The sequence below is a fragment of the Lutjanus erythropterus genome, chromosome 7 (genome assembly GCF_056507025.1).
Source record: "Lutjanus erythropterus isolate fLutEry1 chromosome 7, fLutEry1.hap2, whole genome shotgun sequence".
NCBI classification, from domain to species: domain Eukaryota; kingdom Metazoa; phylum Chordata; class Actinopteri; order Lutjaniformes; family Lutjanidae; genus Lutjanus; species Lutjanus erythropterus.
The window spans coordinates 10,889,014-10,908,068 of NC_139323.1; the positions used below are offsets into that span (position 1 = coordinate 10,889,014).

Sequence of the window (19,055 nt, forward strand, 5' to 3'; positions counted from 1 at the left end):
GTGCGATCACAAGTGGATAACTCTAAGTACAACTGTTCACACCTGGCATTACCTTGCATCTCCACATTTCTGGAGTGACCACTAGTGATCGGATCTCACTTCCTGGACCTTTATCATTTCTCTTTGCAAAGACTAAATATGTTGTTGTTGTGGCCCAACAGTAGTAAACATGTTGGGACTAACAGAGATATTGGTTTTCACACAAAGAAAGAAATAACTTAATGTATAACATGTGCCGAACTTACAAGAAGGCCAAATTAATTAAAAAAAATGTTGTAGACAGCATTTCACAAAGTTTATAAAGTTTCTCCTCACTCAACAACTCAAAAAAAAAAAAGATTTTTAAAGGAAGTTTAAAGGATTTTCTCCATGGGCAGTAAAGTAGACTACACTGGTTACAGTTTACTGGTTGTGTTCTTTCATAAATTATGTGTCAGTGGTCAAATCAGAAACAGTGTGGTTAACACCTCTGCTAAATGTTGGTGGTTAAGACACTTTGGGTACAGACAGGTAACCACCATCACAGCAATGTGACTGTGACAAACTGACACAATGTTTTTTAGAAGCAAAGAAACAACTTATTTATAAGAGAAAGAAAAGAAAGCCTGAATATTAAATCATTTGCTGTAGCCATTTTACAAAAAGTGACTTTATCCTCAGCAGCACCTTAGCCTCAGCAATTCTCAAAATTATTTTTTAAGGGAGTTTGGGGATATTCCAAGTACTAGTTGAATGGTGAATCAGATGAAACACAAACATCTGCTGCTTATCTTGGCAGGTAAGAAAGCTCAAACACATAATTTGAATTACACTGAACCAAATGGAAATCAGACCGCTGAGTAGGTGGTCCTTCAACGTGGCACAGGACACATTGCATACATACTGCTGAAAGAATGTGGCCATATGCGGCCCAGGCCACTGCTGAACGTGGTCGGAATGATTGGATCTCAATGTGTGCTCACTGCATCTATGTCTTATAATCTTTTATTTCTCTGACTCACCTGCTTTCTTGGTACTAGCACTCCCTCTCTTTATTCAGTCTCTACCTTGCGTAACACAGCTGCACGCTCGCTCTCAAACAGATGGCCACAAACCAAATGAAGCCTCTTGGTTTTGCTATTTTGCAGAATAACAGCAAGTCGGACCCAGATGTTGAAGCTGGGTACATGAAGTAAACCAGTCGAGGACACAACTGGGAGATCATCTTTTGCAACCCCAATTCAAAAACAAGTTGGGACGTTGTGTAAAAGGTAAATAAAACAGAATGCAATAATTTGCAAATAGATTTTGACCTATATTCAACAGAATACTGTGCAAAGACAAGATATTTAATGTTCAAACTGATTATCTTTATTGTTTGTTTGTTTGTCTTGTAAATATCCACTCATTCTGAATTTGATGCCTGCAACATGTTCCATAAAAGTTTGGACAGGAGCATGTTTACCACTGTGATACATCACCTCTTCTTTTAACACTCAAAAAACATTTGGGAGCTGAGGACACTAATTGTTGAAGTTTTGAAAGTGATTTTTTTTCTCATTCTTGCTTGATATACGACTTTAGGTGCTCAACAGTCTGTTGTTGTATTTTGTGCTTCCTAAAGCTCCACACATCCCACATCCGTTAGTCCAGACAGGTCAGTGTAGTACCTGAACTCTTTTTTTCTTTTCTTTTTCTTTTTTACTGCGTTGCTAAGATAAGCAGGAATGTCCCTGAAAAAGACATTGTCTGGATGGCAGCATATGTTGCTCCAAAAGCTGTATGTACCTTGCAGCATTAATGGGGCCTTAGCCATGATGCCATGGGCCCCAACACATCCCCTGGTAACAATCTGGATGGTCCTTTTCCTCTTTAGCCTGGAGGACACAAAATCTGTGATTTCCAAAAAAAAATTTAAATGTGAACTCTTTAGACTACAGAACACTTGTTCATTTTCCGTCAGTCCATCTTACATGAGCTTGGGCCCAGAGAAGTCTGCAGTGTTTCTGGATGCTGTTCATACACGGCTTTCTCTTTGCATGGTAGAGTCTTAGCTTACATTTGTAGGCAAACTGTGTTTACCCACAACGGTTTTTCAAAGATTTCCCAAGCTCAAGAATCATACAGTCATGTGGGTTTTCAATGCAATTTTAAATGTATTATTGCATAAAGGGCCAAAGGTCACAGGCATTCAGTGTTGGTTACACTGTTAGACCATTTGCCCATGCAGTTTATCACAACCTCACCACATCCTCGCTTGTGGACAACTGAGCTTTTTGAGGCTGCCCCTTTCATTTCCAATCATGACACTGTCACCTGCTACTGATTCATCTGTTTAGGATTCCACAGCTTTTCCAGTCTTTTGTTGGCCCTGTCCCAACTTTTTTGAAATGTGTTGCAGACATCAAACTCAAGGTGAGTGTACATTTACCAAAAACAATTAATTTTATCAGTTTGAATAGGATATATATTTTCTTTATACTATTTTCAACTTAATTCAAATCAAAAATGATTTTCAAATCATTGCATTGCTGTTTTTATTTCCATTTTATACAACGCCCCAACTTTTTCAGAATCAGTGGCGTAATTTAGCATGTTAACGTTTACTAATTAGCACTAAACAGAAAGTACAGCTGAGGCTGATGGGAGTGACATTGATGTGTCAGGGCAACTCTGCTCTCTCAGCGCCAAGACAGACTTTCATTGTCCCAGTGGCCAGAATGAGGCTTGTATACAAATCAGTGTACATTAGCAGCTGCCAAGAAGATAGTGTCCCATTCACAAATGTTTCTACAAAGATGACATCTTGGGACTGTGTGACAGGAGCAGAACAACCTGTGATTCTTCCTGCTGTGTACACTGTGTCCGGCCAAAAAAAAAAAAAAAAAAAGAAAGAAAGAAATATGTTGGAAAATGATACCACTGTTTCCCAACTGAGAAAAACACAAAACAAAACTCTCCCTGGCATTCGTTCACAGTTTGATGCGCTTCATTATTCAGCATGAAACTGTCATCTCTTGTTAATTATCACCACAGAGAAGGCTTTGTTTAAAATAGAGTGGAAAGTTTCCCTGTAACAAATACAGATATGTGAGAATTTGAACAGTATCAAAGGGCCATCAGAGGACAGAGCTTTGAAGAACTTCTCTGGTCAAATCAGATCATCAACACCTGCTGACAAAATCTACTAGGAAAAGGGTTCTCTGTGCATCTTTCTGCACAAATATAGCTGAAATCAGGTGCTTCTCAGCTTGAGCATATCAAACCCATCAGCACAGAAAGGGCTGGAGCACAACTGATCAATCCACTGCTTCAACGGTGCAATGTTGAGAATTATACCATCAATATGGAATGCTACCAGTTTTACATGAGAGGGTAAGTTTCTGCTCTGTCGTTAAAACAGAACGTTGTCTGTCATTGTAGTTGTAAACACTTGCACCTTAGACCTGCTAAAACCTGGTTGAAGTGTCAGTAGGTCCATCTACACAAGATAGAAAATTGTGTGTTTGGCTCAGGTGCACACATTTCCACAATCACAAAACACATTTAATTTATGTTAAGGTTTTTTCCCCACACCCAAGTGTGGATTAATAAAGTCCATGACACAGTCCTACCCATTTGTCTGGGTTTGTGACCAGCAGTTTGCACTGACTTGTGCATCCCCAGTCAATCCCTGTGATCAGTACACAATCCACTCCTCCTGATCCATAGCTGCCCCCTTCACCAAATCAGTGTCAAATCTTATTTTTGTAATAGTGATTTGTGATGGTTTTGGAAGGAACAGACAAATGCTTTTGTCCTGGGCATATGGGACATCAGGTCAGAAAACATATTTTATTGTTTAATTTGGAGGATTTGTTGCAACTGGGTTATCACTGCTTGGGTATAAAGAGTACATGTTTATGACTGTGTTAGAAACTAGGGGTGTGCAGTTTGAAAGATGTGGGCAATTACCAGACAGGAAGGGCCTCATAAAAGATAGGATCAGGTGCCTTGGTTGCCAAACCATGACGTCCCTGTTTTACATCCAGCTAGGGATATTTCTTGCATGTCATTACCCAACTCTGGCTTTCCTCATTTCCTGTCATGTCTCCACTATTGATATCTAAAAAAAAAGCCATAGTTGGTAGATTGAAAGTAGTTATGGCCTTAAGCCACACCAAGGACCAAAAGTCTGAATATCTTGGCTTCTGCTGCTTCATTTTTTTCTTTTTCTTTTTCCTCAAACATAATCCAGGTATCTCCAAACACCATGATCGTAATATGCAAAGTGGGAATGAATTGGCATTGCATCTATGACAATTTAATATAAACAACTAGAAATCCACCTTTACTAATTCTTTCAAACCACAAGGTAATGTGTCACAAGACTCTTTCGCTGAATTCTGCTCTTATTTAATTGCACACAAACATTCTTTTGTGTGACTTAGAAAAAACATGCTTTTAAAAAGATATGCCATATTCAGAGTCAGTATATTTAATAATAGTCGTGTGTTTGGGGATAATTTCGTGTGTGTGTGTGTGTTCGTGTGTGTGTGTGTGTGTGTGTGTGTGTACATATATATGTATAATTATGAATACAAGCAACTATAACTTATCTTAAAGTGTGTTTGAGACAAAGAGCAAATCCTCATCAAATATTCTCTTCAAACTATAAAAAAAGAAGAGTCCCAGGAGAGTTTTGACTCTTAAACAATGCATGCTGGGAAGTCTGCTAATATGCTGATCATGTTTTTTTAGAAACATAACAAGTTGATTGAACTCTGTACATTTATTCAAATTACCAGTTTCAAGTTAAATTCAAGTTAGAAGAACCAATGTTTATAGCTTCAGAGAGTGTTCTGAAAATAAATCTAATTTTTTATTTTATTTATTTATATTTTTTTTTTACTGAGCATGTAATTATAAATAAGAATTTATCATTTGGCTTCTTGCTGTCAGTGTGAAGTGTGAAGAATCGTATCACATACTTATCTTAGAAGATATGAATGAAGAACGCCTTTTTATCAAAACATCATCAAAACTAATTCAATCTCGACATTAGGCTCTAATTATGAATGAATAGCGTTATACTTCACTTCTTAAAAACACAACTATCTCTGGTATGCAGGGTTACGCAACTGCCACTGTGAGGATGTCAAAAGGTCCCTCAGCATGGTCCATTTTCCCATAAGACATTTACTGTTTAATAGTGCTTCACTGATGAAATTAAGGGGCCAGCCAAAAGGCCACCATAATAACGTCTACAAAACAAATCACATTGCTTCAGGCTCTAACCTCATTAGAACAATGCATCGTGGTTGCTTGGAGGATGTGTCTGAACCGTGGTTGGCGAGGCAGGCAGGCAGAGATAAGCCTCACTGACAGTAGTGATAATGGGAGAACAGGAATGATTGCCTGGAAAATAATCACGCCCAAAGTATTTCAGGCGCATGATACCATGTTCTCATTTATTTGGATGTACTGATGCCACAACATCCCCCTCAGGCTTCAAGGTTATCTGGGAGATGATAAGCGAGGGTCAAGATGTTTGACTGATTATTCACCGGGACAAGGCTGTAATCATTTTGTTATGATGTATAACTGCACAGATCTGTGTTTTATATTTTGACATTGGCGCTCACAAATTGAGTGAATGTATTAGTTCTGCTTGGAAAACCAGAACAGTTCAATAACTGTGTCTCATCTCCTTTGACAGATCCTGGAAAGTCAGACGACCAGACAGAGAACAAACTCATTTCCAGTGGCTCAACGCTACTATAGTGATCTCAGTAGTTATTATGTAAGTCACACTAGAATTTGAATTCCACTTACTTTTTTGTGTAAGCAAACATGAACTAGATCAGCCATTACCAAACTTAAGAATGCCACGGCCCATATTAGAAATCTGAAAATCTTCTGCAGTCCACCCAAGCCTTTAATCACAACTCTAATCAACACGAGACCAATCATACTAATGACAACATGTAATGATAGGTTTCAGTTTTAATGTGACACCTGTTAAAGTAGGTCAGAAAAATGAAGAGTAACTTGTACTTATTAGTTCTGATGATACTGTTAAGATTTAATCATTAATATTTTATAGTAATTTCAAACTTATAAAATTGAAACTTAAAAGTGTTTTTTAAATTTGTTTTTCATGACTTCTCAAGGCCAACCTGCAGGCCTTCACAGCCCACACTTTGGGGATCACTGCTGTGGACTATGAACATTGATAAAAGAGGCAGTTGGTTACGTAGTGACTTGTGACGTCTGTACCTAACTGACACATGCTGCTTACTCGGAAAGTGCAATATAGTTGCTCTGGTTCAGTGGTTCTAAACCTGGGGGTTGTGACCCCTAAGGGAGCTGCAGGATGATTTGTGGGGTTTGCCAGGTGGTTGTGGAGAGTAAAATAAAATACTATTGCAAGCAGCATGTGATGAGAGTCTGAAAGCAACACTCAGTGATCTCAGCCCTTTAATGAAAGCTCTCAAACTGCAAAATACAGGTGGCCCCAAGAAATGTAACAGCCGTCTCACTAATGATTAGAGCTATAAACCAGCTACAAAATGACAGGTACTGGCATAAACCACTAGGGCTGCATGAGGTGGTAAAAAAGTCTTACTAGGAGTATTTTGACTGAAATTGTAATTGCAATATGATTACCTCATATGGTGTGTTTTATTTTGTAGTTCTGGTCCTTCCTCATGTGTCTTGTCTTTACTTCCTGTCTTTGTCCTTTTCCCACTCTTTTTGATTGCAATTGGTTTCACCTGTCTGTCCACCTGTGTCTGATTAGTTCCTTGTCTGTTTAGTCCCTGTGTTTCTCTGTTTCTTTGTCAGTTCGTTGTTGTCCACTGTGTGTCATCCTGCCTTCTCCTGGTTATGTCTTCTTGGATTGGACCTGGACCTGGACCTGACTCATTTTATTGGACTGTTTTTGTGTTTTGCCCGTTGTGGATTCTTTTGTTTTTCTGGACCCTGGTTGAGGCCTTACTGCACTTACGTAAGCTTGTGTTCCTTCGTTTGCTTCATTAAATACACTTCAACTGTTTTATGTCGCTGTCTGTATTTTTGGGTCCACCGTCTTGTTTCATTTTGACATATTTCTGGTTCTGCGATTTGGATATTACACTTGGCCATATTGTGATTTTATTGCAGTTGAGATTAATTGTGCAGCCCTATAAACCACTGTACTCTCAACATACACAAACACTAACAAAAACTAACAATTACAATTTGTAACATAAATAGCAAACTTAAAGCTATAATATGTTATATATTTTGTTGACTTGTGTACTGACATTATACCAAATGTACAAATGCAGAGAAATCTATGATTTGTTCAAGGTAACGGTGCGTTTAGAGAGAGGAAGAAAGTTGGGACAGGTGACTAAATGTACCATAAATAAATAAAACTTAAATATTACCTCATCCATGAACGTGATTTCTGCCTGAGTTGCATTAGATAGTTTTTCATCAGTTATGGTGGTTGTTTAACAGTGAAGATAAATGACCTGACTCACAGTAGCAACAGGTAGTCCTGTGCTGAGGGCTCTATTTTAGTGTGTGTGGACCACAGCTTTGAACTGGTGAACTGGCATTTTCCTGACGCGCACTGACATAACTCTAATTTTATTTTCACTTTGCTGCCACAGGCCTCATTCTCTAAAAGAATGATTTCTAATGAACTTTTGTTGAGTATTCTGTTCCCTGTATAGTACAATTAACTGCTCTCTCAATGTCTTTTAATGGAATATCAATATCTCAACCAACAGGCATGGCATCTGTAATCTAATCCACAGCAGAGAGAAGTGGGCTGGTAGTGATCATAAATCACACAGTGGAGTGGAAAATGTGGTAAGTGACACTGATTGTGCTAATGCTGTATTGTTTTTCAGCCTCTGATGTTATTCAAATGACTCTGACTGAAATCAGGGGCCAGAAGCTATTTCACTAACCAGTGTATCTATTTTCTTCCTAGGGCTCAGTAGTTTCATAGCATGTTTGAAATTCAAATCTTAACTCTGATGTTAGCTTCAAAAGTGAACTATGATTTCCATGGTCAGTGGTCATGCATGTTACTTTTTTATCAGTTCATTTGAACCCTATCATGTCAACAGTAGGTAATAAAAAGCAACATATATTTCTTCACCACTACAAATTGAGTATCTGTGCTCCAAATGATCCACAATTTAATTTAAACTTGCGTGATATGGAACCATTATTAAACCCTGCTGGTTCTAGTTCCATTACACAACATATTGGGTTGATTCATACACTTTTTTTCAATTTCCAAATTGCATGCCCACACCGCATGTTAATTTCTTCACTGTGTTTGAAGAACTGGGTCAGTGAATGTGAACAGACGCTGGGTTATGGAGCTGCATGTCAACACAGCTACTACACTCTACTGCTGAGAGTGATTCTGAAGAATATACAAGATACAACATGTGAGATGACTTTGGAATAAAAAGATACCTAAAAAATACCATCAATTTGTCTCTATTTATGGATGAAACGACTAAGTTCTGTATAGTCTCATCGGTCCTGGTACTTAGGACACAGTTAGTGGCTAATTTTTGCTTTATTTCAGCAACATCTCTTGTGAATTATTTGTTCCAGTGATTTTTAAACAGAACTGTAAATATTATGACAGAATAACTGAAAGCTGCCAGAAGAGTACATGATCAGCCAGAAACATGATTGCTTTCAATTGATCAAACCCATGTACAATCAATAATTGTTTAGATTCTAGCTTACTGGTCAAAAATAGCCTCCAGTGTGAAAGACAAAATTGGGTAACTGTTGGTTTTATAATTCCCATAAACATGGATCTTCAACAGGGGGTCCGCAACCCCGTGGGGGTTCTTGGAGTACTTAACATGTCTGGAAATACACACTAACATGAATCCAGCATATTAGCAAAGATAAATCAGCCTATTCATCAAAAAAAAAAACAAGCAAACAATTAAGATAATGAAAAAAGGCTACCCATGAATCTTGGTGCAGTCACGTTAGCTAGTTAATCTATTGAATCATTATATGGCAAGTATTCAGAACCGCAAAATAGTTAGCTATGTATTATTGAAAAATATTGGCAAATTAGCTTTATTATCCAGAGTGTGCAGACACACTTGTGACATACTGTCCACCTCAGAAGCCAGTGAAGAAAGTGCAGAATGTGAGGCTAAGGTTCCTAACATTAACCATGTTACAACTGCTGTTGATGCAGCAGCTATGGGTTAACACAAACCAGAGAGGAACTTCAAATATTTATTGCAATATATGCAGTAGGGGGTCGCTGTTCTGTTTCTCTATCAGTTAAGGGGCAGTCATCTAAAGTGTGGTAGTATTTTAGACAGAGATGGAACAGTTTGGCTCTCTTTAGGTTCCCCAAACAGGGAATGTCACAGCAGGATAGCTGCTCCATGTGAGTCATCGAAGTGAAGCACAGAGTGACCTGTCCTCCTGCAGCTGCAGCAGTGAGACAGCAGCGTCGCCCTGTGTGCTTTCTGTCAGCACCCAAGCACGACATATCAGGATTATCAACATGTGGAACATGTTTCTGTTGGTAGAAGTTCTTACATCACCCCCATATTAAAGGTGAGGTTTGCACCGCTGCTGTTACCATACGTCATCTAACAGTGTTATTTGTCCATTTTTATATTTTCTCTTCACTTTATCAGCCACATATAAATCAAAAATGGTTAGAACTAACTTTACAGACCAGAATTCATTTCAGTTATTTTCTTTGGCCCACGCTGATACAAAAATAGACAGCCAGTGATCATCTTGCCTACATATGACTCCAGCGCTGAAATAACTCCATGTCATAATCATTTGTCTTAAGTCAAAATACTGATCAGTAAAGTGTTGACAGTGATCAGCAATTAAATCAATATGCATCATAGCTCCTTTTGAATTTGAGATGGAGTCTATGAAAGAAGGCGGAAACTTTAAAATATGCCACTATTATCATTAGTCTAATGTGCTTTCTGTGTCTATTTTTCAGGATTATCATCGAATAACGTATTGAAATATTAATGCGAAGTTTCAATATTTCTTTTTAGGTAAAGTATTTGCTATGTTAATTGAAAATTTATAAAAATGATAGATTAATTGATAAATTAATCAATTGATGGAAAAAAAATCGTTTAAAAGATGATCATCAGGGGGATGGTCCTGTAGCTCGGTTGGTAGAGCATCCACGCCATTCACAGCGGCTGTCAGTCCACTGCAGCAGCCGATGGTTAGACTCCCACCTGTGGTCCTTTGTTGCATGTCACCCCCCATTCTCTACCTGCTTTCCTGTTTGCTCTTCAGCTGTTCTGTCCAATAAGGACAAAAAGGCTAACATAACTTAAAAAAAAAAAGAATAAATAAAATAAGTGTTAGGTGCAGCCCTATTGTATATTTTCATTAAGTTAATGAGAAAAGAGTAGTTCATTCCACTTAAGTATTTTTATTTATTTATTTTTTTTACAGTGTATACAACATCCTTCTTCACTGGTTTTATGTTTTCTTGCTAATGCCAACTTGACCTTGTGTGTTCTGCAAAAGACCTCAATGAAATAAGATCACATATATACAGTAATTAAAATTGCAATCATTTTTCATCTAATACCTTACTAAATTCTGACCATTTCAAGTATGACTAATAACAGAAAGCACTAGCTAATTCCATGAACCAGAAGGGATATTGTCATTTTTTACAATTGCAATAATAACAGAATTATTGCCCTTAATCGATAATAAAGATTGCAGAAAATAAATATAGTGGAGCTGGACTATGAAGTGTTTTTTTAGGTTTACAATTTAACCCTACTGCTAATACCTATGCTTTATCAGCAACCTCAGAAAAATAGTTTTTTGAATCTTTACAAAGGATGAGCCCTTGCTGTGGTCATTGTATGGAAAATAATGTGACGTGCAGTTTATTGATTTTGCCATGTAACTCAGACAACCACTCCCCCAATTATCCTGCAGGGCATACTCTCCATCGGCACGCTCCGTAGCAAATATCCCTTACTTCCTACTCTGCCTCTGTCTGTCTGTAATTGAATAGTGAGAGTCTCTGTTGCAAATGCTCAGAACCCTACTGATCAAATGGCAGTTTAGTCTTTTGTCCATTATGTTGACACCTGGTGTGCTGGAAAGTACCACCAAGTCATAGACAAAAGTTTCATGGACAACATGTCAAAACTTTTCCCATGACTTTTAAAGTCTGTAATAAAATTTTCATGACCATTTACAACATTTAAGTACATATCTGTTCTTGTACAACACAGTAGCCTAGAGAACTAGTTCTGCACCCTTCAAACCTGCCAGGTTCAAACTCTGTCATTTCGGCTATCTGGCATACGTGTCAGGAGAGAGAGAATGCAGAGAGAAAATAAAAGTTGTCATGAATGCTTTAACAATTAATATATGTTCACACAACAAACTTCCATGTTTTTTTTTCCAAATCTTACAGGGATTTTATTAATTCCATAACTTTTCCCAGGCTGGAAAATGGGATTTTAAAATTCCAGGTTTTCCATGACCGTATGAACCTTGAAAACATGTAAACAGTCACAAAGAATGAAACTGAAACACATCGAAACTACTCCTGTGAAGCCAGACGATCAGAAATTGCACTACCTACTGATCGTCTGGGGAATTATAAATGCAAAATAGTTGCTTGAACAGAGGTGAGAACGGCCGCTAACAAACCCACAACCTTTACATTCTCTCAAGAACACGCTTTACTGGAAATAATACTCTCCCCTCATTTTCTTCTTTTTTCTGCATCTCACTGCCCGATACTAAGCACCATCCTAAAGACTTTGGATTCATTCAGCAATGAAGTTTCTTCTTCTTCTTTTTTTTTTTTTTTAAACTTTGCTTCCACCCAGTTTTACCGACAAAGGTTTGGGAGGAGATTGTCCTCGGTCTCAATTGAGCAAAGAGACTAACTTCTGAGACTACCTCAAGTCATACATTTATAATGTCACATATGGTCTTTTTTTAAATACTGGATGAGCACACATGGTTTAGAGTTGTAGTGTGTTAAACAATAGTATCTTTTACTCACTATATATATGTGTGTGTATACATATATATATATACACACACACACACATACAGATGAAAATGAATGTATGAAAATCTATCTGACATGACTTGTTTGCATATCGTTTATTCACAATACATTTAGTCATGCTGACTTCCTCATTCTCTGATGTGTGTGTGATGTATTCTGTCTTTTCCCAGAAATTACCCAACTAGTGGCTGATAGGAAATAGGGAACATACCATAACTCTGAAAACATTACAGATTCCTGTGTTTGAACATTGTTGGAAACGTTTTGGACAATTTAAGTACACAGCTCAGACATTTTTAAAGCGGAAATGATACATATTATAATCTGGTTAAAGGATAAATGGAAAAAAAAATATGAATAAAATAAGCAACTTGGCCTCTGACATTACATTGTGGTATTCTTTGATCTCCCATATAAAATGGAACAAATATCTTATATGGGCAATCAAACGACCATTTTCACTGAGGTTATGTTGATATGAAATAGTGAAATGAAATATACTGATAGGGTCCTGTTCCATTTAGTGTAGAAGAGCCTTTCCAGTGAACCAACATGCCCAATAGCAGCACCGTGACTGTTTGATCTAAATGGAACTAAACCTTAATTATTAACACTGATAACACCTTTGTTTATCTACTATTTCATGTTAAAATGACTGCTGTGAAAAGGGTCTATTTCTGTGCTGTGTTCAGTTGTCTGGGATATTATTGGATCTCCAGTGTCTTGTTTATCATTTGGTGCACACTGTGATCGCGTGGTAAGTCCTGCTTATTCACCTGTGACACAGCAGAACAGGGAGGGCTGCACACAGGGAGAGGGCTGCCCCACAAATGTAAAGGTCATGGCCTCAGAGGGTCCACATGTTGTTCAGAAAGAAGGAAAGGATGGGAATAATCCTTAAAATGAAAAGTTCATGTCAACCTTTCCGGGCAGTACCACAACCACAAGGTGTATAATTTGACGGTAGTAACAAAGACACGCTTGTATGTGAAAACAGCACAGGAAAAGTATACAGTCAACTTAGGTTAATGAGTGCAAAAAGAGTTTTCTTCCACTAAATGCTGCTAGGGGACATTCATGTAGGATAATCTGACTTGGAATTTCTCTCCCTTTACAAGTCAATTAATGTAATCATTACAGGGATCATGAAAGAATCAGTGTTTGTCATTTTAAGAAGTTGTAATAACTTTGTGGCTTAAACCATCATGAGCTGTACTTGGTAAATCTTCTGTTACTGTGAACTGTTTCAGTTGTGGACAGTCTGAAAACACCAAAGTATCAGTGTGAGGTACAGCTTCTACAGAGGGACGTACACTCAGTGAAAGGCTGAGACTCCTGCACACTGCACCAACAATATTCAAAAACTTTTTATGGTGGTAATCTTCTGCATCTGCCATATTTGAATACTGCTTTTCACAGAAAACTATCATTTTCAGTCATATTTCTTTCAAAGTGCAGAGAATGTGGTGAATAGCACCGACACAGATCAAATTTAGCTCTAAGAACTACCTCTTTTTCACACCTTACATTCCAGGGAACTGAAGTCCTGTCTGTCTTTTCTCTTTAGAGTAATATGGCAAACTCAAGAAATCATAGAGGAGAGCGGAGTAGGAAGGGATGATGTAAATCTGCTTGTCAGTGGCTGACGGATTTACCTTCCTGCAAATGTGCTTTAATGAAGTCATCATAAATGTGATATATGTTTTGTCTTGATGGCCTCCTGTCAGAAAAAGAATTGCATATGAATTAATACATTAATAGAGGTCCTTGTGTATTATAATGAGTCCATCCCATAAAAGTTGACACATGTAAGATTATTCCTTGCTTTAAAGCTCTAATATGTAAAAAATTCTTAGTTAAAATGTATAAAAATGCTGTTACATATTTTGTTTTGTACTTAACATTATCTCAAATGTTTCCAACAAACTGAGAGAAATCCAGATTTGATTCAAGGTAATCGTGTGTTTCCTTGCCAGTTGCTGTAACATCTGGACAAACACGGGATACAGACACATTACAGAGTAAGCAAGGAAGTGGGCAAACATGACTAAATGTAAGGTATATAAAACTTTAGTATTACCTTGTCAATGAACACGATTTCTTCCTGAGTCATGTCAGAGATTTTCATTGGCAATGGTGTTTTTTTTTTAAGTGAAGATAACAACTCCTATAATTTCACAATACTTGGTTAGGGTTATGAAACCTTGGTCTTAATTTAATACTGATGCCTCTCTATGCCCTACATATATTAGCGAGATCATCTGTGAGAAGATCAGCTATTTCCATGTTTGTTTTTATCCCCCGCCACCGAGCTGGATTCTCTGATATCAGATGAAACAAGAGTTTACTTTTCCCCAGACAAAGTTACAGCAAGCAGCACGTTAGGGCGTACTTGCCAACCATCGCGATTGTCCCAGGAGACTCCTGTTTTTCATTTCCCCTCTCCCTGTTTCCTCCTGGGATCACAATTCTCCTGTAGTTCTCCCTATTTTATGACAGTTTTACACCTTTATTTCTTTTCATTATTGCAACCTGTTTCTGGCACTGCACAGTGTGTGTAAGCCCTGCGACTCCAAAAGTGTAGTTTCCACCTGCACAACAATGCAGCTTCACCAAACCAGACTCTCTGCAAAGAAGAATTCTCCTTTCTTTAGGAAAGTTTTAAAGAAAAGGGTTATGCATTTTGTAAAATCCGCTGTGTCAATTTTCTTCTAGGGGCAGGGCAAAAATAAATTAATTAAAGAAAAATGAATGAATTAAATTAATTAAAAGAATATTAGTTTATAACAGAAATTTATGCAAGTTCATGCCAGAGAGGCAACTTATTTTGAATTCTTTCTTGAGAAAAAAAAGTATTTTATTTTCACCAAAACTTTCACCAAACTTCAGATTTCTCCCTATTTTTGAGGTCTCAAGGTTGGCAAGTATATCAGATGGAGATTTTTATTTAGATAATTTTATGTTTGACATTATATTTTGTAATTATGATGGTGGAAACACTACCGCTTTTGTCCACAGAGGCCTCCAAAATCAACACAATATGGAAGTTTCTTGTGGTAGCTTTAAAGCACACTTTATTTAGATTTTTACAGAAAATATGTAGACTGTGACCTTTGATTCGCACAAGGGTGAGGAAACTTTAAAGGTGCTTTGATCAATATTCTTATATTTACAATGGATCAAATAACTATGCGTAATATAAAACGTGTCTATTAAAAATGACAAACCCACACATAACTATCACCCAACTCTGGATGTTGCCTTAGTTTTACGAAGCATTTTAGTTTTGATTGTCAGACCAGTAACTTTAGTGCTCTGGCCCGCTCTCAGTGTTCTCATTAGCGTTGCTTATGGATGCAGCCGCTGCTATTTTTAGCAAAAGGCTTGGATAAGCCCACTGTATGATGCCTGTCCAGTACCAAAGAGCAAACAAAGTTAGCAACCAGCTGCAGGGTAAGCTTAGTGGAGCATTTAGCATCTTAAGAGCCAGATATTTCCCTCAGGAGTTAGCAACGATCAAAACAAAACAAAAAGAGTGAATATTGACTTCATCATGTGGCTAGAAAAACACCTCCAAATGAATGCTAGTGTTGCTCAGTATATCTGATGCAGGCATTGGTTTACAAGATCGTCATACTAACTTTATATGGTGAAAATACAGTTGTGGCCATGGGTGGCTGCCAGAGTTTTGCTTCCTCCTCTGCCAGATGAAAACAATCAACACTACTACTACAACTTGAACAAGAAGAGTCTTTCTCTGCTTCTCTTTCCCGTCTGTCCATAACAGATTGTTTTGAGCCGAGGTGTTTTGCTCTGCCTCAGTGTGTATCCACTGCGCTGTCAAAGAGCCAGTCCAGGAGGCCATCATCCGTCCGGCCCGCTGCATAGACGCACTATTGTCGGTGAGCTGAAGTCCAGCTCACACGCTGCATACCAGATCCATCCACAACCTATCTCAGAATGCTGCACCTCCTGGTAATCTTGGCAAACCCTTGATCTATGCAAACAGTGGGCTGCTATGTTATCACTGCAGAATCAATAGTCTTACAAAGGAGTGTATTACATTGTTTACTTATAATGGCGTGAACACAGACCAGCACATAACACTGGCTGTTTACTCTGGACCCAGCAGACTTACTGATCACTCGGATGCAGGAAACAAGTTGTAATTTACACACATCCTATTTGAGAATAAAAGAGGAATTTCGACCAAAGAAGGGGTGTCCTGATATACCTGTATTGATGATAACTGTGATATTTTTTTTAAATAAAATATTGATATCGTGTTAAAAATAGTCTTGTGGTAGTATTGTGTAAAGAATCCACTACCTATTAAACATACTGTAGCACTTAAATCATTTGTTTCTTTACTTAATGTCAAAAGAGACTAAACTCACAATAAATAATGTTAAAGATAAATTTAACTGAGCTTTTTTTCTGTAAATATCATAATAATATCATGATCATGCATTCTTGTTGACATGATGATCATATATAGAAAATCTGATATTGAGTGGTGTTTTTAATGTAATATAAGGAAATGTGGTTTATATCATTTGATTTAAATCTTCTAAACATATTTACTGAAACCTTGTGTCTATTATAATTTTTAAAAAAGGCTATAACAGTTATCTGTCTGGTGTTTTGCACAACGTGGCAATTTAACAGAGTTATCAGTACTCACACCTTTTTGATGATGTTCTACCTCTGGGATTGATATTTTTGTGAGTGTTGTTTTTGTCTCACAGCAGCGCTGGTGTTGATGGTGACAGCTGGTACATTTATATACTTTAGCAGTATACTGTAGCATACAGAAATTTAAAACACTTTCTGTGAGCCACAGTCTTTGGAGGTACTTATTATATTTACACGCAGTAGCAGATGTTAAACCTTGTACAAAGTATATGTTCTATTTTAACAGCTGACACTACAGAAAAACCAAACTTAAATGTATTTGTGTAGAAATTGACAGATTTGTACTTGTAAGCCACTTGTGAATGTGCTTGACTTAGAGTAATGCTTATAGTGATTCGGTAAACCAAATACATCTGTAATATACATCTGTAAAAACTCATTTTATATGATGCGTTTTTCAATTTCATAACTTATAACAGTGAGCTCATAACTAAACTATGAGCTGACAAATCACTTGTTGACATTTACAGGGCATTAATTCAACTGATCATACAACAGTTAAATGAAAAACTTATCGTAGCAGCATACTTCTTCTTGAAACTGCTATTTGTAAACCTTCCCTTTTACTCTTCTAACATACAGACTAGTTGTGTACCATTTGTGTCACTACAATTGACTCGTGAGTTTGTTTATGATGATATGAATTGAATAGCTATAATGGAAACTGGCCTATTATGCAGTTCAGTTCAGCCCTGTGAGTGATGCTTGATGCAGTCACCCTCTGACTTCTCAGCAGTGTCATCATTTTGTGACTCATGACCAAGTGACACTGACCTGGTGTCAGTACATTAATAAAATGTTAGCTTTGACTACATATGGACAACTAATTACAACAAATCGAATCTTTCCTGCTTATTTAAAATAAAAAGTAATTTCAGGATTCTGTGGGCCTATGTATTGAAAGGCAGATTGCAAACCATTACACTGTATTTGTCAACCTCATTGAATCTTCACCTCCCTTCCTGTTTAGCTTCTCCACCAACTTTCGGTTCTCCCTATTTTGCCATACAAGAGTTTATTTCATCAGTCATCATGCAGTTGACCTATTATACTAGATTTATCTGTGTGTACATAGTGTAAATATTTATAAATTCATAAATACTGTAAGCAGTCTCATAACAAAATCATTTTATCACTGAAAATAACGAGTTTCTACTATCTATCATATAGTGTGTTAGCCAAAATATAATGTTTAAGCTTTATAGAAAGATAGAGGCTAAGGCTAAATATGTTATCTTTGCTGAAGATAATGGAACAGAGGCTGGTGTAAAAGTGTGGCATTTGCTAGTTTTCAACTTGTGAATGTTTCTCCTCTTCCTCAAATTATTTGTGCCTGGAATTATTAACGTATATTAAATACACTTTGTTTGTTTGTTTGTTTGTTTTTTTCATCTATTTGGCTTCACTATTTGTATCACCAAAATTTCAAGCTAACTGACATTCAAGCTAACAGTAGCCATCATTTGTAGCAATATTTAAAATAAGTATTTTTTGGTGCAATGATATTGGTAGGTCTGAATACTGTACGCAATAACTAACGGGATTAAGCCAGTTTATTTCAGTCGTTTTCAAACTGGGGTCCAGGGACCAACAGGGGTCCTTGAGTGGGTTGTAGGGGGTCCCCAGCAAAAGTAAGAATTGAATATTTTAACTTTTTTGGAAGCTGGAACAAGGGCAGAGTTGTCTGTTTTGACTGATTGTAATTAGTGGGGATTCTAGTTTGATCATTAAGTGACTGACTTTAATATATTCAAACCTTAAAAAAAAAATAATACAAAATAAAAAATTCTGTCAAATTAATGGTCCATGGTCTAATGTACATCGATTGTGGGGTTCCTTGACATAAAAAAAAGTTTGGAAACCCCTAGCTTACTTGTTGGTATGTGGTGAAAGCTAATCATAGCTAAAATCAGACTATGCTTCTTTTAGTAGAAAATGGTTTATCCACCTTTAATAGTACACCACATAATTACCAATACTAAAAGATTTCCATAAAGTGTTGCTAATTTTGCTTATCTTTGTCTTATAATTATATCTGACAACACATTTTTAGCTTTATTTAAATTTTTTATTAAATTTTGTTGACCTGAGGGATGTTGACCGTTGGTTACCATAGCACCTGGAACGGTGGCAGCAACGGCTGGACATTTTCTGTTGGTCCCACAGCCCCTGAGCGTTTAATAGTGTGCTAGCCTCTAAAAAGCCCCCCTTCGTTTGCCTCTTACGCAAAACGCACCGTAAGGTTGTGATTGGCTGGACCCAGCCCTCCCTCTTCGCGGGGTAACTTATTACGAGAGTTTGCAGGCGGAGTCGG

General features: G+C 37.3%; 1 long non-coding RNA gene across 1 annotated transcript in view; it reads left to right on the forward strand.

Annotated features, from left to right (window-relative positions):
• Positions 1-16,393, forward strand: part of LOC146323613 (uncharacterized) — a 31,612-nt gene extending 15,219 nt beyond the window's left edge. Inside the window, exons 2-5 of the long non-coding RNA XR_014771202.1 lie at positions 5,678-5,761; positions 6,805-6,967; positions 7,740-7,821; positions 15,834-16,393. This is a non-coding gene — a long non-coding RNA (uncharacterized LOC146323613). The remainder of the gene's footprint in view (positions 1-5,677; positions 5,762-6,804; positions 6,968-7,739; positions 7,822-15,833) is intronic.
• The last annotated feature ends 2,662 nt before the right edge of the window (positions 16,394-19,055 follow it).